The 26,379-nt window shown below is 39.1% G+C and overlaps 1 protein-coding gene across 7 annotated transcripts in view; it reads left to right on the forward strand.

Moving 5' to 3' along the window:
* CDKAL1 (CDK5 regulatory subunit associated protein 1 like 1) overlaps positions 1–26,379 on the forward strand; it is a 435,672-nt gene that overhangs the window by 240,320 nt on the left and 168,973 nt on the right. The gene's annotated exons all lie outside the window — the stretch shown is intronic.

Here is a 26,379-nt window from a genome sequence, read left to right on the forward strand (position 1 = left end):
TCCTAATATCCAGCCTAGACCTACCCTGGCACAACTTGAGACTGTGTCCCCTTGTTCTATTGCTGGTTAGCTGGGAGAAGAGGCCACCCCCCACCTGGCTACAATGCCCCTTCAGGTAGTTGTAGACAGTAATAAGGTCACCCCTGAGCCTCCTCTTCTCCAGGCTAAACAGGCCCAGCTCCCTCAGCCTCTCCTCATAGGATTTGTGTTCCAGGCCCCTCACCAGCTTTGTTGCCCTTCTCTGGACACGCTCCAGCACCTCAACATCTTTCTTGAATTGAGGGGCCCAGAACTGGACACAGTACTCAAGGTGTGGTCTGACCAGTGCTGAGTACAGGGGAAGATATCCAATGCTTGGGTATCAACTTCATCTGTAACTTTTTTTTTTATAGAAATTTGATTACTTGTTTATAGATCATTAATGTTTTAAGGTTTACAAATGAGAAAAGGAGCTTCTACTCACATTGAAGGCAAGCAGGAATCCAAACAGTAAAAAGCAAAACAAAACAAAAAAACCCAACAAAACAAACAAAAAGAGGAGGCATCTGGTAGAACAATTTGTTATCCTGAAATTCATATGCTTTAAAATTAACATTTGGTTCATTTAAAAAAACAAGTATATAAGGTTGCTATAAAAATTAGGATTGTGATTACAGTATTTTACTGTAATATGTATGGGGTTTATTGATATCTTGACAAAATTTTGAGGCCCTTTATTTGTGTAATTTCCCAAGCAATTAATGTATGTACATACCAGTTGAACATACACAAAATGTTGGTTTCTTCAGTGAATTTCACTATTTGACTTCGTCTATGTAAGCCTTATCTAGATTCACATTTCCACTTAGTATTAAGAACTGTTTTTTAACATGTCCTGGGGTGCTTTTTGTCTTCTAAGAAAGAACCTTTGCAAATACTCATTATTTACTGATAAACCAACAATGTTGGAGGAGGAAAGTGCATTCTGATGTTATGTGCCACAGATGTATTTCAAGAGTCCTTTAATGTAATTTTGGGCTCAGAGCATGCAAATACTTTTAGAATGGTTTGGGTCTGGAAGGGATCTTAAAGACCATCATTCAAGGCCCAGATGGACAGGGTGCTGGGCCATCTTATTTAAGCTGTATTCTCAAAAGATTGGACTGGATGATCTTAAGATACTCTATGAATCTATGCAATCCACCACAGCCAGAGGCAGGGACATCCTCCGCTAGACCAGGTTGCTCAAGGCCTCATCCAACTTGGCCTTGAACTCTAAAGGGGGGGGGTATCCACAATGTACCTTGTCAACCTTTGCCATTGGAGTGGGCTGCCTAGGGAGGTGGTGGAGGCACCGTCCCTGGAGGTGTTCAAGGAAAGACTGGATGAGGCACTTAGTGCCATGGTCTAGTTGAGTGGCTAGGGCTGGGGGATAGGCTGGACTGGATGATCTTGGAGGTCTCTTCCAACCTGGTTGATTCTGTGATTCTGTGAACCTGTTCCAAAGTCTTACTACGCTTTCTGTGACATATTTCTTCCTAACATCTCATCTAAATCTCCCCTTCTGAAGCTTCAATCCACTCCCCCTCATCCTATCACTTACAAGCCCTTGTAAAAAGTCTCTTCCCTGCCTTCTTGTACCGTTTCAGGTACTGCAAGGCTGCTACATGGTCTCCCTAGAGACTTCTTTTCTCCAAGCTAAACAGCCCCAGCTCTCACAGATATGTTGTTACACAGCTAATACAGTATGCAAACTTATTATATGCTTTAAGATCATTTACCTGAAACACTCAAATATAACTAGTGAGTGTAAACTTAGGTCTTTTCCTGTATCTATACCTGTATATCAAGCATAGAGCAGGCAGCATTCAATGCTAAGCTCATTGTGAATGTTTAGGAATTTTGTGAAACTCATAGAGGTGGTTTTCCAGAAAGCTACAGATATGTATGGAGAAAATTTGTGTTGAGGTGTGTGTGGGGGAAGTGTGTTAGGGTGTACTCTGTTGGCAGATTGGCTAATGCAGTTATGTCAGTGTGCATTGGTTGAAGCTGTTATGTCAGGCAGCCTGCAAAACATTTGGTGTGGTTTTAGTGTTGCTTAGTGTTTTTCAAAATTGGGTCATTTAGTTATGCTATCTTTTAAGTCCCAACTTAAAATCTTGGGCAGAGCTGTATCACTGTAGCTGTTTGAGAAGGCTGAGGAGGAAGACTGGACTGGCTCGCAAAGAAGCAGTTCAGAAAGAAGGAAAAGACTCTCTGTGTGTCTTTGCTACAGCTGACAGGAAAATGCCTGCTGTATGGTCATGCACACATGAGATTAGGAACATGCTTCTATATTAAGGTTGTTGTACAATCTTGCTTTATCTTTAGCATCATGAAATTTGTCTTCACATTCCTCTCTAATTTAGCTGAAGAGCAGAAGAAAACTCCATGGCTCTGCCTATGGTTTCTTTACCATTGTTTACTGTGTATTATATCATGTAATCCATCAGCCAACTTTAATTTCACAAGCTATTCATTGTGTTTAAACAGTGCATTTCTTATATTAAATATTTATGGAAGTCTTTGGGAAGAATACATTAAAATGGCAGATGGAGGTCGTTTCAAGCATTTTCTTGATTGAAGGCTGGGGACCCCTGTGAATTTGAAGTCTGCTTTCAAGGAAAGTTCACAATGTCTGATTATAACCCAGGCAGGCAAGAATCCCACCAATTCCCTGCACTGTGATTTCAGAAAGCAATGGCTGCCTACAGCCTTCATGCTTCAGCACCTTTCATTTTGAAATCATTTGCAAGTGCACTGAAGAATGGTGAACAAAAGCATTTACAGTTGTATTGCTTATTAATAATTCAACAAACCTGCAACTTTTGCACAATGGGATTACTTTACTCATTGATTTTTAACTACTAAAGCTAAGTGGACAATCTGGGTTTTGATGGCAGTCCAGTTGAGACACGTACATTCAGATTCACACCACTAACCTGGGATTATTACTAGTCAGATGTAAAAAGAGCCAGGCAGAAGGGACGTTGTCATGTCAGGCAGATAAGGTGTCCCAGGTCCTCAAAGGAGGGGGCAGATGATGGTGCTCATTGCCTTGCTTTGCCCAGCTAATCTTACTGCTTTGTATTGCTTGTTCTCCAAAAGATGCCATGAAGATCTTTGCTAATGTGTGAAGACTGATTTACAGAAGCATTTAACTTTTAATACTTGTGATTTTTACTAGTTTATTGTACAGCAGCTGATCATTTTAATTCCATGACTTGATGTCAAAATAACATTTGTCTGTATTTTTCCTTGTTGTTTTTTTTATTGTGTTTGATCAGGAGCAACTTCTAGTGATGACTGCAAAACCAGAAGCTAGATTTTTTTCTTGCCAGAAGCTTGTACTCCAACCCCTTTTCCTTCACTCTCGTTGAAATATTTTCAGTACTTGAACATGAGAAAATAATTCTCAGATTATATTTTTTAGAAATAAAAACTTGATGCAGGAGATGCAGTCTTTTAATCACACTTGAATTCATGTGCCTGGAGATATATTTGACATTGTCTCTTTTTTAATAGCAACTTTTTCTTTTCAAAGATGTTTAAACTGTTAAAATGATAGAGAACTGTTTAGGGAAGCATGCAGCAAGGTAACATCTGCTGAACCATTTTTAATGTGTTTATTCTGTTCATCAATTCACAGACTTATGCAAACGTGATATGAAATTGATGGTATCTGAAATTGACGGTAACTGAAATAATAAGGTGGATGACATCTTGCAGAAGTACTGCAAGATGTTGTGATGTTGTAGTGTCTTCTTCTCTGAAGACTTTCAAGACCTGTCTGGATGTGTTCCTCTGAGAATTGAGCTAGATGTTATGGTCCTGCTCTGATGGTGCAGGGGGGTTAGGCTCAGTGATCTATGGGGGCTCTTTCCCCCCCCTAATCCTGTGATCCTGTGGTATTCTGAAAGACAAAGTCCTCTAGGATACGTTCCTCACAGTTTCAAACAAACAAACAACAAACCAAACACACCCACCCTTGAAAAAACCAAACCCCAAACAACTCTTCATTATAGAAGACATCTTCATCACACTTCATGACAGTAGCACATTTTACATAGTTTCTTGGGGTAAAGTGAAGCAATATGTTACCATCTAGAGGAACCTAGATTTTTATTTTTGCCTTTTTTTTTTCTCCCCAGGAATACCACCAGTATTTTCCCATTGGCAAGTGTCTATTTTTGCCATTTGGACTTTGTAATTTTCTACTTAAACTGAGTTTATGCTTTTGCTATTCTTAAATTCTGAAAAGCCCAAGCATGAAAATATTAGTGCTGTCTATATGCATTACCTTATAGAAATGCAGAGAGTGTGTAAATAGTTAATATATTACATAGTAGGAGTATTGTATCCATCTCTTCATGTCTTGAGAAAAAGATAAAGCTGTTGCTGCAAAGAGCCTGTTGTTAGAGCGAAAAATCATGTACCACAGCAGCAACAACTGTAACCAAAACACCTTAAAATGCAAGCACAGTGTTTCTGTTTCACACAGACAAATTAGATCTTTGTAGTTGTAGAATTAATAAGAATTTTATTTAATTTTAAAACTATTATTCGTTCTCTGCCCATGTGAATCATCCTACCAGCTGTCTACTCTATGCAGGTTGGGTGGCTTCATCATATGTCTTGATCTTAGCTGGTACTGAGGTCAAAGAGGACATGCTTGTGATGGATGCTATTACTGATAACAGAGCAGTTTCAGTGTCACTTTTATGCACTCAGAAGTTTTCATATCTTATGGTCTGATACATGTTTATAAATCTCATGCATTTCTCTGAAAAAAAAAATACAGTTTTGCCTATTTTTTAAAGGAATATTGTTTATTTTATTTTCGTTGTCCAGGAACATTAAGTTTTTCTTTTAAATTACTTATTAGGTGTTTTGGAACTTCTGAACACATGGTTAGTAAAGTTAGGTCTGAATTCAAACCAAAGAAATTAATTTCCATAGAAAATTGAGTGAGAACTATCTTATGCATGAAATTTCAACTGTAATTCTAGCATTGTTTGGCCATGTTGCTATAATATATTCACTGTAAAAACTAGAAGCTGTGTAAATAAGTGAGTGGCAGTTGCCCCAGGCAGAAATTTTTACTGATGCAATGAGATAAAAGTAATTAAGAAACATGTAGACTGATGGGTAATTAAATTCATGGAAAGCATTTTGTAACTAATTACTATGTTCTAATCACAGATTGCTTTCTATTTGTCAAGGTAAGTGTATATAATTATACAGTTCCCATTTTCTTTCATCTAAAATCATCCCAGTTGGATGGGTATTTTTCAAGCAAGCCCAGGCCTCTTGGTTTTTGGCAGTTCTTTTTCCTCAGAATAAAACAAAGTGGTGGTCATCTTACTGCCTGAATGCAAGTGGCACAGCTGTCAGCAGTTACATTGATGCTCTCTGCCATGCCTGATTCACGTCATGCCTGTGACTCATTAAACTCATTGGTTTTGTGGTGTTCATTTAGATGCCTAATGGCAGTCTGATAAACCTCGCTAGACCAAATTCAACCACCAACATTTAAGCATCTTAAGTGCTGACCTCTGCAGGCCTCAGCTTTTCAACTGTAAATATTTTAATACTTGAAACAGAAAAAAATTGCTTTTGTTAGGAAGAGTGATATACTTTGGATGGTTTGGGTTGGAAGGGACCTTAAAACATCGCTTAGCGCAACCTCTCCCCTGCAGTGAGCAGGGGCATCTCCAGCTACATCAGGTTGCTCAGAGTTTCATACAGCTTGACTTGGATTGTTCTCAGGGATGGGGCATCTACCACCTCTCTGGACAATCTGGGACATTGTCTCACCACCTTCAGTGTGAAAAAGTTTATCCCCATCTTTCTTATCAGTCTCTCTAACTACTGAAAAGCTGCAGTAAGATCTTTCTGGAGCCTTCCGTTTTTTAGGCTGAATAACCATGTCTTTCTCACCTTCTCATAGGAGAGGTGTTCCAGCCCTCTGATGATTTTTGTGCCTCTCCTCTGGACTCAGTCCAGCAGGTTCATGTCCTCCTTGTGCTGAGTGCTCTGGAGATGGATACAGTACTCCACATGAGGTCTCACCAGAGCAGTGAAGAGGGGCAGTCACCTCCCCGACCTGCTGGCTGACACAGTGCAGGATACAGTTGGCTTTCTGGGCTGAGCACAATGTGTTGGTTTATGTACAACTTTTTGTGCACCAATACCTTTAAGTCCTGCTCCTTAAGTCTCAGTGCTGTCATTCCCTAGTCTATATTGATACTGGGCTTTGCTACTATGTGCTTAGGTAGAGCTCACCTACTCAGTGATTTCTAGTTTGCAACTTCAGCTTGACTTCAATTTAATTGGTTATTTTGTCTTGACAAGGTCTTTGAGGAAAATTTAATTCCGTATTTGTCTTTAATTTTGCCTTGGAATACAGATTCCCTGGTAAGTCCAAATTTTCCTTGAATCACGACAGAAGCATGGGCTAGCTAAGGTGTGAACATTGCAGCCATCTTTGGGATGGCTGTTCAGTAGGCTGTCCTTTATTGGAAAACCATAGATTCATCTGTAACCAGGAGAAGCTTTTTATTTTCTACCTGATGTACACCTTAACAAGTGACTGAAGTAGTAACATGAGTAAGTTTTGCTCTATCATGTCAGGGAACCACCATGAATATATAATAAGCTTGTTCTGTTTTTCTGTAGTAATAGTGAGTACTGGATGCTTTGGGAGCAGTAAAAGAAGCAAGGTGAGCCCTGCATAGTCTCCTAGCATACGGGGCCCTCCCGTGACAGAGGCTGGAGCCTGAAAATTGTATTTAATAGTCTCTTCCATAAATCTGACTGTAGGCTCTTACAGTTCCAACTTCTGCAGCAGCCTGTAGCAGTGAGTTTCACAGTTTCTCTAATCAATAATCATGTGCTGTCTAAAACCTTTTCATTTGACTTGAGGCCACTGCCTGAGAAACTTGCCGGTTGGATTGGGTTTTGGATTTCTAAGGGCACAGCCATTTACCTGACCACCTTTTCCTCAAGTTCATGATTTTAGAGATCTTTGCTTCTGTCATTCCCAAACAGAGCTGTAGATTGCAGTTGTGGAGGCAGGGAATTAATGTGGCTGAGTCAGGAAATACAATTATTTTCTTTTCCAGAAAACCCTGCTCTAAACTATATACAAAACTAGTTCAGGTTTATTTACAGATTCTAATTAGATCAGGAATTCTTCAAAGGATGTTCTGGGCAAATTTAGAGATGTAGCAAGTCAGGAAATGGAAAAGGCTAATCTATAAACACAGTTTTACCCCACTATCAATAAGACTGAGCAGAGGATTAAGGGAACAGCAGGCTTTACACACAGAGGTGAGATAGGTATTCGGCAATGATCTCTTGCTGGATTTCTCTGCTGCTCAACTGCCTTCTGGCACTGTAAGCAATATCTTATAGTCTGGATCCATGCAGCAGAAGCCCAAGGTGAGTGGCAAAGCCACCAAACTCAGAAATGTCTCAAGACATGGCTTCCACAAGACAGGAATTTGTGGAAGCAAATCAGCTGTGAGATGGTCTGAGAGTAGCCAGGTCCAGGTGCCACCGGCACCTCTCAAATGGACCCCAGGACTTGGCAAGCTTGCAAGTTAGCATAGAATGGTGCAAAAATGGGGAGAACCATCCAAAGGCAGGGAGAGTATAAAACTGAGAGGTGTGTAGAAAGATAGGAGCCATCCAAAAGCAGCTCATGTCGTGAGCTCTGTCTAAGACAGGAACTCTTTCAAGGTGGGAACTCCCTTGTGCCTTCTTCCTTGCTCTATTTATGCTTTTCTAGACAAAGTGTCCATTTGCCACTTGATGCTGGGTGTGAAAAATCAGCCAACCACCAGCCCAACTCCAGCGTGGGCTTCTGCATGGGTCAAGACATGTGCAGAAAGGCGCCTCCTGCTGCTCCCCCTTCAAGCCTACAGTGCAGGGAAGGGAAAGCAGTTTCATGCCTTCTCCTCCTCCCCATTCAAACCCACGGGACGGGAGGAGAAGAAAGTAATTTGGAGTGCTCCAGAACAATCACTTAGTCTCTTGTGTCAACTTTATTGCAGCCATCTTGATGATAATTCTTATGAAACAATGTCACTATGGAATCCAGAACTTTGGAATACCCAGGATGTGTGAAAAGACATAGCCTTGGCATACTCTTAGTTCTGTATTCCTTCTTTATTCAGTGTTAACATTCTGCCAGCTTGTTTTGATTGGTGCTAATTAGTCAGATAATGCTTTCAAAAAAATCGATCTCACTTATCCACTCTGTCATTATCACTTTGTTCAGTATAGTTTCTGCAAGTTGTTACAGTGAATTTAGCTTTGTCTTCCCATGGATAATTTTCTGTTACAACAATTTTTTCTAGCGTTCTTGATAGCTTGTCCATGTTGTAAAAACTAGCAAATTACTCCTGATGTTTGCCTTCTATCTGGAGCAAGGTAATCCATGAAGGCATCAGTCCCTTTGTCTTGCCAGTGTTACTATCTCTAAAAGTTATTGCTGAAGAACAGTTGAAAACTGTTTGGAAATCCATGTGTGCTGTTTTGTCTCAATGCTGAAAAAAACCCAATAGCTGTGTGCATTCACATAGGTGTAAATAGATGTCATTATCACTGAAATAAATGCAAGTTGTCTCAAACGTGGCGGGCTGTTTCATCAAGAGTGTAGATGTGTTGTTGCCAGAATAAAATCTAAGCCTCACCTACATCTAACGTGCAATTTTGGGCTCAAAGGTATTTAATCGCTCATGTTTTAAATTCTTCATAGTATTTTAATAGTTAATTTTGAATACTTAGTTTAAATACTTAATAGATGCATTCTTTATGCAGAATGTTTTTTGCAGCCCATCAATTATTAAAACGAATCACATTGAAACTCAGTATAGCTTCTGCTTTTACATCAGAAATGGAAAAGTTAAATACCATTCTCGTTCTTTGACATGGCATAGGTCTGGTTTAATTTGCACTGTCCTGTGTTTGAACTTGGAGCTGTGGCTGTTACAGAATTTGCCTGGATCCTGTTTATTTACTCTGTATGTTGAATGAAAATTATCTTGCAGTAGCTGCTTCTGTTGTTGAGCTGCTACTGACCTGGTCTAGGAAAGTGTGAAGTTGATTTACGGAGAAAGAAGACCTAATGTGAACAGGCCAAATGTGAAGTTATACTTTAAAAACAAGAAGAAGCTATCAGTGAGCTCAGAAAGATAGCGTCATTCTCTTCCTGCTCTGGTCTCTTGTGCTGGCTCCAGTACTGCCTTCTGCCCTGAGAGGTTGTGAACACTGAGAGAGCTAGTCCAGATTAAAAATTGCCTTATGGCATGAGAAGAGGTTAAGTTCTAGTCTTGTCTGCAGCAGTTTACATTGTTCAGTGTCAGGACTGTCTGTTGTCACATGCTCTTCCTTGCAACTGTCTGCTTCCTTTGCTTATTGAGCAGCCAAGCAGAAGGCCACTTCAAAATGTTGGCTTCCAACAGAAAATTGAAATGCAGCAGGGTGAGGGGCAGGTTTTCAGCTTGCCTTTTGGCTTTGTGGAAAGGTAAAGTAAGGGACCGAAACATGTAGCAGGTAGGAGAGTGGGAACGTTGTAGATCCAATACAGATCCTGTTAAAGGACAGGACCCTTAGAAACAAAACAAAGGTCTTGAAAGAAGCAGAATGGACTTTGGCAGTGCAAGTAGACTTTATTGTCAGGCCTTGTCTGCTAAGGAGTGGTGGTACTTGATGAGGAGGTGTCTGCTAAGGAGTGGTGGTAGTTGATGAGGAGGTGTCTGCTGAAACCTGCCTTCAGCCTGAAGCAGAACTGAAAGTTCCATCATAATTTCAGTCCATAAAGGTGTCTTAGAAGGAGAGTGTGAAGAGAAATCATCAAGTAACTACTCCAGACAAATGTGTCTGAGAGCCATCATCTATATGCCTTTCATTTCCAGTGTCCAAACTGATGACTTGAGTGAGATTTTTAGACAAGGTGCCTTGGGTTGATGTTTATAGAGTACCTGGCACTATGTTGGCTCATGTTTACACCAAGTTAGAACTGATTATGGGAAGAGGAAAACTTATCTTACAGGGTTTTTTGTTTTGTTTTAGAAACAGAAACAAGCTGAAGTGCACTCTTTCAAAAAAAAAACCCTAAAATGCATTCATTACTTGAAATAAAAAGCATATCTCCAGTGTATGACAGCCATGGAGTGTTTGCAATTTAGAAGAGAGCTAATTAAGTGCTCTTTGTGGCATAAGATGAATGTTATTTATTTACTGAGAACATTCAGGTATCAACAAATAATGTTACAGAGTGTGATGTGGCTCTTTCTAAACCGTTTTAATTCATTATGACTGCACTGCTGGCACTGTTTAGTCTTTATAATTCCTGTAAAATGACTGTTCTCTAGTAAGATTTCTCTGGAAACATTGTGCCTTGTTTTATTTTTACAATACCTGTCTCTTGAATGCCAAAGCACTTGTATTTGCTAGAATATTAGGAGATACAGCTTTATTAGGAAATAAAAATACAACTTCATTAGGAAATAGAAAAAACATGCGCTGTTTTACTTCTGTTTGCTGTTCAAGGTGGGTGAAATAAAAACATGCTTCCCTTAGTTCTTTTTCTGACAGATAATTCAGTGATCCTGAATGTTTCTGTTCTTGCTATTAAAAGATTTGAACTGCAAAAAATTCTTTAGTGGCAGTCTGCACCTTGGCTAATTGGCACTGAGGATGTCACTAGTCATGTCTGAGCGACCTCCTGCTGCTGGTTTCCCAAGTTACAAATCAGCATTAGCTGCTGACAGCCAGCCAAAAAACTTCAGCAAATACTTAGGACAATGGGCACAGAAAGGCACCAAGTCTTGTGAAGTCAGTCAGTGGTTTATAGACACTGAAGCATTCCTGAGGATCTCTTAAGCTGAGCCACATGGTGCTGAGCTAGGAAGTTGATTGATGGTTTTACAAAGAAAAAAATGTTTATGAAAGAATGCTTTTCTTACAGATTATCCTGCATTAATATATATCTGATGTGCCTGGCAATGCTTCAGCAACTGGATGTTTGCCAAGACTTGACACTCCTGCAAGACACAATACACAGTTTGTGTCTAGCAGCGCAGAGCTTTTTGTTTTATGATCCTGTTTTTAACGAGGCAGACACTTTGATATGAATTGTCCTTTGCTAAATCAATAACACTTTTGCATTGTGTTCGTTACAAGTTAAATTGCTTATCCAGGCTAAAGTGGAGCCCATTTTTGCAAGTGTTTGCTTCTTAACAAAATTTCAGTCTTATCATTATGTTGCAATGATTGGAATAAACACAAAAGGTACCAAAAGCTCTCATGTGAAGATGAAGAATTACAGACTCCACACAAAATGTACTAACCAGGTTCCCTCCAAAAAGTAAGCTCAGAGGTGCTTAAAATACCTTTGTAAAGATCAGTGCTTAGGATATCAGTGGGAGCTGAGAACCTGAATCCATTTGTAGATCCGTCTGCAGTCCTTTCAGAGTACTTGAGAAAAGTTTGATATTAAATGTCCTCATTGGCCTTACTTTTAAGTGAATTTTATGACTTTTTGTGTGTGTGTGTGTGTGTAATTTGTGCTGTTAGTTTCATGTACTTTGTGTGCTGTTGGGAAAATGGCATTCGTGTGCAGTGGGGAGAATTAATAGGACCTTCATCTTGATCTGAGAGAGCAGCAAAGCTTAGCCATTCTAAAACTGCAACACAGAAATTACTCAGGCTATAATTCCCTTATGTTAAATTTATAATTAAGGACTGGAACAAATAAATTAGGTTACTCTGGACTTCAAGTCCAGCCTCCCTAACATCCCTAGTGAATGATTTTTAAGTATTTTTTGCTTTAAGCTTAAAGGTCCTTATATGATTCAAAATGATTGAAAGGATGAGTATGTTTTCTTTTATGAGAGAAGATTTAACAAACCATCAGTGAGGCTGAATTATTTCTCGTTACCAGCAGAGGGTCATTCTTTTAAATTGGGCTTAAGGTCATTGACGGGGCAGGTTGAAGGGGAGGAAAGAGAGGAGATATGCATTGTGGTTAAATGTGTTGGAACTGACCTGCAAAATAAAATGGAGACTGTCAGATAGTCTGAATATTTGTTCTGTCATGCATAGAAACATACACAGAGAGAATATGCAGGAAAACCATTGCTCCACTGGCTTGCATTCAGGCATACGGTGTGATAAATTGCTTGGAGTCCTGGTGAGGAAGAATAACAACGACCTGAAGACAGAGAATCATTTCAGTGTCCCATACTATTGGTTATTGTTGCATAGTATTCTTTAGGTGTAAGTAGAGGTAAATTGAAGTGGTTGGACAAATAACTGTAATTACAAGTTGGAAATTCTTGTAAAGCTGTATTTATACACCAATACTCGCAGTATTTATTTGAAGACCAACTCTTTCATGATAGGGTAAAGCCTGCTTTCTTAAAACTTGGTGCTTTGTGATGCTGATATTGTTCTCTACCACTATGAACCTGATTTCCTTCCTCATAGAGCCTGTGATCGCCTTGCCATGACAGAGTTGCAACTAATCCAGCCTGATGGTTGCAGCCAAATAGACTGAGTAGAGGCAGAGCCCTGCGTGCCTTCCCCTAAGTGGGACACTCATTTCGGCCACTCTCTCAGTGGTTACTAATGTTTGTGGAGCTTGTGGAAACCTGCTGAGTTTCCTATCAAATTTGATTGAAGTTCAGAAGTTATATAGTATATGTAAGTATAGTATATATAAATATGTATGTTACAGTATATGTAAGCATAGAATGAAACATACACAGCATGATCTTGCAAACCTTGTTTTCTTAAGTATTCTGATTAAAGAAATATTTCTTAAAGACAAGTGTAAGGAATTTGAGTACACACTGGAGACTTGAATAGGAGGAATCAGTTAACAATAGTGAGATCTGGTAACTTAATTAGTAGTAAATGCAGAACATAAGTTGTTGTAAAAAAATAGAAGCTCAAAGTTTTGCATTCTTCTCTATTCCTGCTCAGCAATATGATTGATTTAAATGAGATATTTCATAAGAGTGGTAGTAAACCTCTTACTGAAGGAGTTAGTCAAAAGTTACCTCAGAGGGCAAAGTTCTTTGTAATCCCAGGATGACATGATATTTTCTTCAACTGGAGGAAAGGAATGGATTTCTTGTTAAAACTTTTAATATGTTTCAGTTTATTTTTCTGTGCCAATCTGCTGTTAATACTGTGTGGTATTATTTAACACAGTTGATTTTACTCATTCCCCTGATTTCTGTGTGCATTCATATGTCCACCCTCAAAGCTGTCTGAGAGAGTCATTGGCTACTGGAATGGAGAGTCAGTGGCCACTGGGAGGTGGTGGAGTCGCCGTCCCTGGAGCTGTTCAAGGCAGGATTGGACGTGGCACTTGGTGCCATGGTCTAGCCTTGAGCTCTGTGGTAACAGGTTGGACTTGATGATCTATGAGGTCTCTTCCAACCTTGGTGGTACTGTGATACTGTGAAAGAGTTCTTCCCCATGGCTGACCCTCAAGCAATATCTGAGCTAAGATACTGCACCTATGTCTAGAGGTTCTCTGTTTCAGGACAGTGCTTTCATCCTGTCTTTGGTTTTATGCTTACATGTTTCATTGCACCTTTGTTTTAAATTTACAGCATCCTTTTTACTTTCTTTTGAGTCAATATACTAAAATAGGTAATTGCCTTTTGTATTTTACTAGAGTGTGGAGATAGGAGAAAGGAAATACTAGAAAGAAATCTTTCTGAAAATATGATTAACACAAAAAGCCACTTTTATCCCATTTCTGTGAACCATCCCTTTCCCTTCAAAGGAAAAAAGTGAAAAGATATTCAACATGTTATAAGGTGCAGCCAAATTGGGTTTATTGTTGTGTAGGGAGAAAAAGATGTTATGCTGTGACTTAAGAGGCACTATAAATATTTATTAGACTATTTGAAAATTACAGCACATGACTCAGGGCTAAAATTCCTGCTGTTAAAAAGGAATTATTGGAAGGCAAATTATACTATGCAAGAAATGTCACTTTTTCCATTTCTAACACAGAGGGTGAAAAGACCTTCCATTAAATTACTTCTTGTTTCTAGCAATGCTAAAGCTTGGTTGCATACATAGAAGTGAAAATGGCATGTGTACATGCAGCCTGTTTCCTCTGCAGCTGTGTAAGGTGTATGGCACCATGCTTTTTTTTTTAGTATGTCATACTTTAGGTTAGATATTTCATGACACTGTGGTGCATTCATTGTCTGCATTTTGTTTCTTTATCCAACTTGGCAATTGTGCTAGTTTGAGCCTAGCTGGGATATTTTGGTAAGAATAATTAGATTGTAGGCTGTGAAAAGGAAACAGTGGTGATGTCTACTTCACTCATAGGCTTGCTGAGATGTATAAAAACAAGAACACATACATAGATAACAAAGTTGCTCTCTGGGCTTTTGGCTGCCACCCTTCTCTCTCTAACTTGCTAACTAATCTGTCTGCTTCCTAACCCTGCTGGTCAATTCTCCAAACTCACCTTGAACATAAGGCAAAGTCTGAGATGAGGTAGAGGGGTGGAAAGGAGGTGGAAGGGTGGTTGGGAGGCCCTCCTGGGGACTCTGGTTTCTGGGAGGGCTGCTGTGTTTCTGTATTACGTTTTAACTTTAATAGATCTGTATATATATATATTGTAAATACCTGCTTGTATGTCGTGCTAAGCTGTAAATACAGCTTCATTTCTTTAATTTCCAGCAACTGAGTCTAGTCTAGGTGATTTTCTTAAGTGTGTGGGCTAGGTAACACCCAAACCATCACAGCAATACACATTTTGGCATTTTTAATAAAACTGCTTGTAATGCATTAACCTGCCTGTTTCCCAACAACACAGAAGGGAAGGAAAAGTAACATAAAAAAAAGCCAAACAAATCAACAACCCTCAAAAAACATAACTTGAGGTTGAGATTAAAATAAAAGTTGAATGAGGTGATGTAATGTGGAATTACCTTTAGCCTGTTTGCAGAAAAGCAGCAGCATAAAGCAGGAAACAGAGAGCTAACCAACTTACACCTGCCCTGCTGCCATCCCCATGGAAAAGCAGCCAACACCTGAACCTGGAACCCTAAAAGCAGTAACCAGAACAGGAAGCCTCTCATGTTACGATCTGAACTTCAAGCCCCATAATACTTTGCTTCAGCCAGCACTTTCATTTTGAAGCTGGCATAAGGCAGGATGGTTTTGAATAACAGCAGCAGATTTTTCAGCTCGACCCACAGCACTGCTCTACAAAATACCCCATCTATCATTATTAGAAAACAAAAACATATGTAAAAAGTACTCCTTTAACTATCAGGTCATATTTCTTCCAGAAAACCGAGAAACACTTTGGAATAGTATTTGTGTGTGATTTGTGACTCTGGAAAGTTTAGGCTGGAATTTATATTCAGGGCTCGTAAGGATCCTGAAAGAAAATTATTCTTTCCTCTAAAGATGATTTGTTTGTGGAATTATGGACCCACAAGTAGTCCAGTCACAGAGTTGTGTGCAGTGCTGCTCTTAAGTGGATTAGTCATCGATATGCTGTGCTGATGTTGTTGTAAGTGGTGAAAGGCTAAGTATTTTAGATTTTGATACCACTTCTAAAGCAGAATGTACAGATTCTGTATTTTCAGAATATACAAAAAGAGATCTCACTAGGTTATTTTAGTGATGTTTTCAAAGGTTTTTTTCCAGTGTCATTTACTTGGTATGTTTTTTTTTAATGAGTGGATTAGGAACTGCTTTTCTCAGTGACTGGGCTCTTGTTTGAATTCTAGTCTTGAAAAGATTAAATGATTACACTTTGGATATTCTTTTGATAAAGATCCCCAGACAGAAACTTGCCTCTCTTAAATTCGATTTCGTTCATGTTCCTATATTGGAATATAATAAGTTCATCAAAAAGTAAATTATTGTTTAGAATAAGACTTTAATGACCATTAATCTGGGGAAAACACGTGAATATCCTTCAGAACTCTTGAATCGTTTCACTTTGGCCTCCCTGCACACATCTCCAACAGATTTATGTTTTGGTGGTCTATCACTGAGTACTTCAGATAAATTTAGGTTAAGGTGATTGTTCACCAAAGAGGCTCTGGGTGCACGCTGAGAACTTAGTAGATAAATGACTTCAGAATTGGGAAGCTATGCTACTGCTGCTGTGCAAACATTCTCCTTTTCGGTCCACTTGGCCCATTGAAACTTGCAGGGAAAATACCATCCGCTTGAGAAAGTATTTTAAGTAATGCTGGGCATTAAGGTGGGGGGAGTGGGTAGGGGGGAGGTTGACAGGAATCTATTTGGTGTTATTTCTACTTGTAGCCTATCTGTGCATTTTAATGTATATTTTTAATTATTTTTTTCTCTTAAGAGACACCACCTTAGTTCTGAGCTTATTTAGGGACTTGCTACTGACCTGTTTGAGCAGGCACAGCAACAAATTGACATACTTGCAGGTAAAGGCTGTATTATTCTTAATGAATGAATGGTGTTATCTATGCTGTTGTGAGCAAGTAATTCTAGATAAGGATTGTCATCCTCAGAAGCTGTTTGCATATATCCCTGCTGCATCACTGGTTCATGGAATTGGGGTCCACCAACTGACCACCTTCCCCTGCATTTACTGGCCGTTTTCCCTGCTTTTCTTTTATTCTGTGATGTAGCAGTTTGCCAGACTCTTGAGCCATTGTCTCATTTGATACAAAGCATGATTGTAAATAAAGTCAGTCTTTTCCTTAGAATTCAGTACTTAAATGTAAAATAAGAAAGGCTATGCTGTATAGAAGAAGTGCTGAAAAACAAACCAAACTAAACCTTTTTTTTTTTTAATTGATGTATCTCTGTACTCTGTGTTGACACTTGAGGTTTAAATTAGATCTTGATTTTTATCTTAAAGCGAAACAAAGTATTTGACACTTTGCATTTGTCATTTATGATAGTACCTTTTTCTTAATTCTTACATGCTCTGATCACAAAAAAAGAGCTTACACTCTGAAAGACATCTCTCCTAATCCTGGGATATGTAGGAAAACAGAGGTTAAGTATTTGTTCTCGTTAGTTTTTCCACTCAAAGGCAGATATAAGCTGTCTTCTTTCTTTGGTTGTGTTTTAAAATGTCAAGATTTTATGATAACCTAAATTATTTTCAAGTGATTTTCAGGCATTTTTTTTTTCAAATTAACATTTAAATAATTTCTATTCTTGCATTTCATGTGTTTTTGTTTGATGTGGTTGGCATTTTGGGTTTTGGTTGGTTGGGCTTTTGTTTGTTCTGTATTGTGTTTGTGTTTTTTCTTAAAGTCAGACCCACTGAATGAAATAGGACTGTAGTTTTCAGCTCTTGAAAATATTTGCATTTAGGCAGGACAGTGCTTTCTGGAGGATGAGTTTCTATGTCAGATACCTCTAACACACCTTGTAGCTTGTTTGCAAGCTCCTGTTGCAGAATTTGTAAATTATTATCTTTCTGAACTCAGACTGAGAGAATTATTTAGCTTGGCTACAGACATTTTTAATGACTGCAACTTGGTATGCTATGTCACTTCCCAAGAATTAATCAGTTTCCATGAAAACATGTTGTTTAAATTAATCCAGACTCATTAGCATTACAGAGATGGATACTCAGTAAAAAAAAGCCTCCATTAATTAGCACTGCATCCTGTAATATGCCTACAGCTCATGACCATTTCCTTGAATCTGTGCAGTGTGTGACCCTTTGCATCTGATACTTCATCTGCAGCAGACCGCTCGGCTATGTTTTGGTTTTAGAACAGCGAGCGTATGCTATAACGAGTGGCACGTTGCTCCTCTTTTCCCAATGAATTCCTAACTCATAAACAAGATTGCTCATATGCTTCATTCTGAATTCAGAGTTCAAAGCGCATTTCTTGGTGGTGTTTTGACAATAGACATACAAATAATACATCTTAGTTCTTCAGTTTTTAAGTTTATGGAAGTTTTACTCTTTCTCCTTTCAGCAGATAAAGTATTTCTGCAGGGTGCTAGGCTGACCCTTCCAAAGGAGGGTCAAGTTCCATCTGCTTATAGGACAAGAACAACATGAGCATATCAATAGTTCACAAAGTGTGCTTGTGAGGCATAGAGCTGGGTAGAGTAATTCCACACTTCAGGGGTTTGTGTAGTTGGATGCTGTATACAGGGCTGAAGAACAGCATCTCTAAACTCAAGCCTGCCTGTTTTTTTCTGAAATAGCTTTACTGTGGGTTTAAGTCTCTTTTTGCCAATCCATTCCCTGTGGTCTCCTAGTCTATTATGCTTTATTCTCTTAGTGCATGTGCCATTGCCCATCATTAAACTTGCTTCTTCAATGATGTTCTTAGTTCAACAAAGAACTAATTAACATCAGCAAATTCTGTCCCTGATCATTAATGCACATAAGACTTTTATTCTGTTAACTTGGGCAGTAGATGTGCTCCCTCTCTGAAAACAGACTTAACTCTTGTAGGATGCCTGTATGTGAAATGGCAGATTTCCATTCTGTGTTTTTTTCAGCTGACAAGTGTAACGATTAAGTAGAATTTTATTTTTTGTGTGTGTATTTCTGTAAGGACTGAACTTACAAGACCAATGTGTAGGTAACACACATTCGTGGAAAGAGAGTCCTAGGCAGGTGAGCAGAGAAAGCACATTCCCCCTTAAAGAACAACTTTCTCATCCCTCAACCTGAGAAACAGGATCACCTCTTAAAACTCGACTATACTTTTTTCCCCTCCATTTTTTTCAAAATTCTTTTCTCCTTTGTCTCTCCAAACTGACTATAAAACCCAATTTATCATCGTGATGTATGGTATCATTAATCCTCCTTGAAAGCAAGATGCATAATGCTGCAGTGTTGGCACTGAGCAAACTTCCGTGGCCTGTCTTGATGCCCTTTTGAGTCTCTCGTTCTAGCAGAATTAAACTGGGACTCATAATAACTTCAGCTCTCATGCTGTTTGCAGCAGCAAGTGACCTATTATACTGTTCCCTTTCCTTTCCCCCCCTTCCTCTCCCCTTTGCTAATGCACTATAGCTTCAAAACGAGCAAGATAGGGCTGCCAGTTTATGCTCTAGCAGTAAGCTATTAGGAACAGAGGTCCCTATAGGGGTAGAATGACCTCTTTTATAAGCAAGGACAAGGGTTTGCTTTGTGGGAGAGAGAAACCTCTTGTGCTCTCTTTTGGGATTTAACGATCAGTTTGCCCTATCTGCTGCATGATTTTTGTTGGAAACTCTTTTAATAGCACAGAAAGAAGGAACAATTTTCACTAAACTTTTACAATTGTCACAAGCTTTCTTAGTCTGTGTTTCAAAATATTCCTTGTATCAAAATACTTTACTTACCAATGTACTTAGAGAAATGAGCAAAAGAAACAATACTTGGTGTAAATTGTGAAACTGCTGACCACTTCAACAATTACAGGTAGTAAACTTCCTCTGTAAATGTAATGTGAAGCATTTTGCTGTAAAAGGAGCTGTTCTGGTTTTGAAGTGCAGTGAATTTAGGTAAATAAGCAAATTCAGTGGACCCATGTTCTAAACAGTTTCATCTTCCATATGCATGACTTTTGAAAAGGAAAAACTTGGATGAATCCGTTTGTAGCTTCCACTTTCAAAACTACAGAAGATAAAATAGAGAGCCACTGTTAGCCCTATGGCTGTGAAATTCTTCTATTAGACCTCACAGCTAAATGTAAAGCAGTTGGTAGAGTGTCCTTACATTAAAGTTACCTTGATGTCATTAAGCAGTAGATAGGTCAGTGGGCCAGAACTCCGTATTTCAGCGTGTGGTTGTTTTGGTGAAGTCTCCAAAGTAACCATAACATTTTATGTGAAAGGTATAAGTAGAATTGTGTGTGTGTTTTGTTGTTGGTGGGGAGGGGGAGTTTTTGGGTTTAATTTTGTGCAAAGGCAGAATGTGTTGTTATTGCAACTTAAAATCAGTTAAGAGAAGTTCTTAGTGATCAGTCCTAATGCTAGTTGTTTGATTTTCATGTGGTCCAGCACTGATTTGACTTTGTAAGCTACATGATGCAAGAGGTATGAATGCACTTTGAGGGGAAAAAATGTATAAACCATGAAGTTTTAAAAAATACATTTGCATATTTTTATTGAAATAGAATCAAGCTGTCTCTTGGGCTCTTTTGCACTGAACTTTGTAGGGTATTTCTTCGGGTCTTTTATTTCAGAGTTCATTTAAGGTCTGATTACAGTTTACTAAGTGAGATAGGATGTTTTACCATTTGGAAAGAGAACTTAATCTAACTAGAATTTAAGTGATGTTTCATAGTTTTGACAAAGCAATTGCCAAAGGAGTTAACAGGGTCCAAAGAACAGTTACTTTTTCTGGTTTGCGGTTTGCAGGATCAGGAACCTTTTTGTAAGTGTCTGTGCCACATGGGTGCTAAATGATCCTTTAAATCAGGTTCCCTGTGTTGGCTTCACATAGTTTGGAAATTTTATACCATGGATATATGCTAATGTATGACATGTATGTAAGTACTTGAGAACTTTAATCATTTGTGTATGCAGACATTTACCTAAATTAAGTATCCTGGCATGAAGAAAGAAAGCATTCATTTTGTTAAGTGTAGTAAACAACAATGCCCAGCAGAATCTTCCAAAGTAGTACTGTTGAGTTACTCTACATAAGTTGGAACAGTCTGATACAGTGTAACTTAGTCTGCATGTCACTTCAAATCAGATCCCAAGCACATCTGTTCTCAAAAATAGAGAGACCATAACAGTTTGTGTGCTCATTCATTTCCTGAGCACTCTGATGTATGTGTCACTGTGTGGGTAGTGGAAACCGCAGCCGCTTTAAAGACTTGTTCTGAACCTAAGTGCTTGCAAAACATAGTTGTAGCTTTTGAAACTGCAGACGGACATCCAGAAGTGACAGAAATAGTCTTGCAGTGAGAGGCATCCAAGTGTGCTGAGAGTGCTGGCTGATGTCATTGTGAGGCTGTTTTCTCTCATTAGTCAAAGGGCATGGCAATCAGGGGAGATTCTTGATGACTGGAGAAAAGGGAAATGTCATCCTGCCCTTCAGGAAGAGCAGGGAGCAACAGGGCAGCTGAACCTCACTCTCTATAGGGATGACTTTCCTGGAAGTGGCTTTTAGGCATTTAAGGACAAGAAGATGTTTGGGAACAGCTTAGCAAAGCTTTGCCAATGGTAAATCATGTGACTTACCTGAGTGACTTTTGAACCCTGCCCCAAATGTATCTAGGTCTTCAGCATAATCTACAGTATTCCTAGACTGATGAGATACGGAGTGACTGAGGGGGTTGTAAGGCGGCAGGAAGAATTGTCTGCGCTACCAGGCTCACCTGGTGGTAATCCATGGTATAAAGTCTAGCTAGCAGTTACTAATGGTATTTTGCAGGGACTGATACCAGGACCAGTTTTTTGTGTCTTTGTTAACAATGTGGGCAGTAAGACTGTGTGCATTTTGAGTGATTTGGGAGGTGATACCAAACTGACTGGAGGATGGGGCTGTTGCAGAAAGATACCTCATCCGTCTGGAGAAATGGACTGACTCTAACTTAAGTTCAATAAAGGCAAGTAAGATGTCCTGAATCCTGGACAAAATGACAACATGCTGCAGTATGAACGTTGAGAGCTGACAGGCTGGAGAACAGCTTTGTGGACTTCAGAGTTCCTCTGTGCAAGCTGACGACCATGAGTCAGCAATGAAATCCCTTTGCAATTACCAGCTGTCTCCTGGATGCTATTAGCAAGAGTGCAATCGCAGGCCCAGGGGGATGACTAGTGCCTTTTATCTGGCAGTTAGGGGACCTCACACAGTGAGTGTTCTGTCCAGATTTGGGCATCCCAGGACAAGGGTTAGTGACATACTGGAGCAACTCAGCAGAGGGCACTGAAATGATTAGGAGGCTGGAGCACAACTTAAAAGAAATGTATTGAGCTTTTGAAGAGAAAATAGGGAGAAAATCTTATTCCTGTCTATGACTGCCTAATCAGAGGATATAGAGAAGGCAGAGCCAGTCTATCTTGTAGTCAGACAGGTCTTGAAAAGGTAGGATGAGAGATAACAGGACATGTTCGAACACAGGAAATGGCAATTAGGTGCAAGGAAAAATATTTTCCCCTGAGGGTGGTCAAATATTGGAAAAGATTACCCAAATTGGCTGTGGTATTTCTGTCCTTGGAAACACTCAAAACACAACTGCACAAGAGCCTGAGCAATCTTGTCTAATTGGACCTGATTTGAGCAGGAGATTGGATTAGGTGACCTCCAGAGGTCCTTTGCAGACTAAGCTATTCTGTGATCCTATGAAAACAATTTTCATTATGTGTACAGAATTGTCTTTACCTTTTGACTTTCTTGATGACCACATAAAAAGGACTTTGTTCAGGCTTTTAAAATACATCACTGTGTGTGGCTAGTCTTTGTCTTTATGTATCATAGAATGGTTTTGTTGGGAAGGGACCTCAAAGATCGTCTAGTTCCAACCCCTCACCATAGGCAGGGACACCTCCCACTAGAATAGGTCACTCAAGGCCTCATCCAACTTAGCCTTGAACACCTCCAGGGAGGGAGGTAGTCTTAACCAAAGCTACAAAGCTATTCATGCTGTTAAGAATATAATAAAAAACTACTGATGATGACCTGTAATAGTAAAAAGTTGAAGAAGTGTATTTTTGGTCCTCACTTGAAAATGCACTGAAGTGGAATGGTCTTTCCTGGCCCCTCAACCAACCTCCTGGGTTAGGAAGAGTTGATAAAGCAAATCATCCTTTTGCAAGGCCCTCTCTCTTCTAACAGGATGTTTGAGGAACTAGTAATTTCTTCCAGCGTTGCATTCCAGTACGTAAGCCAACATTGATGATACTATTCACATCTTCTGCTATGCATGGCAGGCATTAAGAAAACAAAAGGTGGACAATCATCTTTTATTTCTTTAGATAGAAGAGTGAGAAAATAGATATTTTGGAAAGAGGACATATGTTTGGGGACAGTAATGAACCTCTAATATGTCTGTACTGGTTTGTATGTAGTGTGACATGAGCAGAGCTACAGTTCTGCGTTCATCTACGTGACACATTGCTGGTGCATAAGCTGGCTCAGGCTTTTAAATGTACAGAAAGAACATTGATCCTTTCATCAGTGCCATGCCTCTTTTCCAAGCGTTATATCTAGACATGTCATCTTTCTCATCATCTGCTTGCCAGATATGCTGCAATTTCTGATTGTTTCTGGTGTCAGTTACTTTCTGAGTTTAGGATAGGGTGAATTTGTACAGAGTGCTCTCTCTCCTCTAGAAGTCCTGTGTGTATATGGATCAAATAGGAATTTCCTCCTAAACTGGAAACTAGTCCTGCAAAACCTCCATTAGCACCTGTGAGTTGCTCTCAGTTTGAAATACTCTTTCAGGGAGTCCCTGCAATGAGACCTTTCAGTGGTGATCCATGTAGCTGAACTATCTAAGAGGAGGCCTGGACTCCAACATGGTAAATCATTGCTTGTAGGTACTTCAGAAGTATAGGAGAAATTTGCTTCTCCAAATCTCAGTTTCTCTTTTAACTTGCATCATATTCAGGCTGTTACAGGGATAAGGTGTGCACACAGGTGTCTTTGCAGTTTCTCAGTTAAGGCACTGATTCACAAAGTAATGCAGCACACGCGCTGTGTCAACTATATAAATAGTGCCAGCAAAATCCATGCTGAATAAATAAGGAGAAACTCAAATAATTGAGGAGAAAATAATTTTAAGTAGGATAAGCTCATTCTGAACAGTGGATTAAATTAATGCATTTTCCAAGCTTTTCTTTTAATCTTTGCCTATGATTTGGAGGAGGAACAGCAAAGAGGTCAGGTGGTTATTGGTTGGTTATTGCTAAGCATATACCTGAAAAGGTCACAATTGGGATGTCTCCCACCCAGGTAGCCAGAGCAGAGAATTGTGCTGCTGGAGAAACTGATCCTGTCTATGTAAAAAAAAAAACTTACCTAAAAGAGAACAACAAGAAGGGGAAAAGAAAAGAATAATAAGGGGATTTTGTGATTGAATTTCATTTGTACACTGGTACAGCAAGTTAACAAATAGGAGAATTTCATCAGGATTAGTGTCTGATATCTTAACATTTTCAGCTGTTCTGTAGATTGAAACAAATTCTTCAGATGGAGTAGATTTCAATTTAAAAGATGGTTGCTACTGCTGAAAAGAGTGCTTACAATAATGGAATGAAAATGGAGCAAAATTAATACATTTTAAAAGCTAGATTAGTTTTTTGTTTATTTTTTTTAATTAAAGTGAATTATTTCAATTGGTTTCTAAATCCAAAATGCATATCTTGAGTGAGTGACAACTGTAGGATTTCTGTTTGTCTATGACAAAGAGTGTTTAGGCTACCCCACAAAAAGGATGCTAAACCAAATATCAGATAATCTGTGATGAGTATACTTTATAGTGAGACTCTGGAGAAGAAGTAGGTTCAGAATATCTGTCATTTACTTGGAAGCTATTTTTTCCCCAGCATTTTTCATTCTTAGTCATCCTCAATTACAGCAGAACAGAGATTGGAAGCCAGCTATTGAGGTTACACTTTTGTGCTGGGTAGTGATGGCAGAGCAAGGAAGAAACTATGAGCTGTGACCAAAATAAGACTTGTAATTACTCAAATATCATGATAATTGGCCTTAACACTGTAACAAATGCCCTGAGTTTGCACATCTGAACTCTGCAGGTTGGATCAATTTTCTTGTTTATGAAATCAGCTTGCTTTTATTAGCACTGAAATGACCCAGTAAAACAATGGTGAATGATCAAGTGAGTTGACTGGGGGAAAAAGAGGAGGAAGGGGGGAGGAGAAAAATGGCTATCTGTGATTACACAGTGGATTTAAATAGGTTCCAACATAAGGCTGGAGTTTGGAGAGGAAGGGGATAGATTAAGAATAGGAAGTGTTGCCTCATTTTTTTAATGCTCTTTGAGAGGGTATAAGTTTAAACTCCTAAACTCAGGATGCAAATTATTAGTATAAACAGCCGAACAATAGTTGGCAGCAAACCTGTGTCACACATAGTTGTGTACAAAGTTGATTTACCCTGGTTGTGAATACTGAGCATTCAAAACAGCTTTTGGTTTTGAAGATTCATTTTTTTTCAGCCTGAAACTGGGATATGAAACTTTCTCCTAAAATACAGGTGTCCACCCCCCCCTCCATATTAAGGCTACATCCTTGGCTCTCTCAGCATGAATTATTCCCATTGCTTGTTGTTCAACACCCTGATCGGAGAGCAGATGAGACAGTTATTCCTGTTGTTGCTGATTTACTGTTACAGCTGCTTCCTCTTCTTGTGATTGAATTGAAAGTTGCAACCCACCAGGAGGCTAATGGTCCCCACCTATGCAGCTTTCAAAGCTCGCTGTTTTCCACCGGAATGTTATTTCCGTTCCTAGCCAGTAATTTTTTTGTTTCCCCTCGATGTTCATCTGGTAACTGTGAGGCATTATTCCATTAGCCATTTTCAAGAATAAAGCCCTCTACCAAACCCCAAACTTACGTAACTGTTTAGACTGAAAGCTTACAAATGAGAATTCCTCTGTTTCAGTAGAAACTGGGCAAGTAAATTCCTCTCTTTTGCAGTGTTCTAATGACTATTGGAGGAAAAAAAACCACCAACAAAGCAGGAGATAAGCCATTATTTGCATCTTTTATGTTTCTCTTGGTTTTAAAATAGAATACAGATAATTTACTTCTGTTTTCCCTGTGTAAGGAAAATGTAGGGCAGGCAGCAAATCCTACAGTGTGTGTTCATGGTGTGCTGCTGCCTGTGGTGAGATGAATTCCAAAACCATTAGCAGCTGCAGTGGAATCTAAGGTGTGATTGTGTACTGCTAGCAGATTCTGCGTACCTCGTCAAGCATGGAGGGACTCAAAGTTGTGAATGCAAGCTGCATAACTAAATACTTTGGGCCAGACTACTTACAAGAACAGAATTATACAGGTCTCTCGTTATCTTATTCCTGAAGAAATCCTTAAGTACTCATTTTCTTGGTTTGCCTTTAAGTATGCTTAGTTCTAAATAATAAATGATCTTGAAAACTTTTCTGAACAACAAAGTTAACTCTGGTGCTGAACCCAGGCTCCTGTCCACCCTTATTGTTGAGATGTGGTTTAGGAGCAGCAGTCTTGAGTTTACATTTTGGTAAAACTGATGCTTTTCTAAAATGTACTGCTTTTAGAGTCACTAAAATCTGCATATGTGTTTGTGATTTCCTCATCTTAAGTACAAATTGTTAATACAGACATGTACGTCTTCTGATAACTTATCTGTTGGTCTAATTATTGCTTTAACACTTTCTAGTTTTTGGATATTTT

This window comes from Pogoniulus pusillus, chromosome 21, assembly GCF_015220805.1.
Source record: "Pogoniulus pusillus isolate bPogPus1 chromosome 21, bPogPus1.pri, whole genome shotgun sequence".
Classification (NCBI taxonomy): domain Eukaryota; kingdom Metazoa; phylum Chordata; class Aves; order Piciformes; family Lybiidae; genus Pogoniulus; species Pogoniulus pusillus.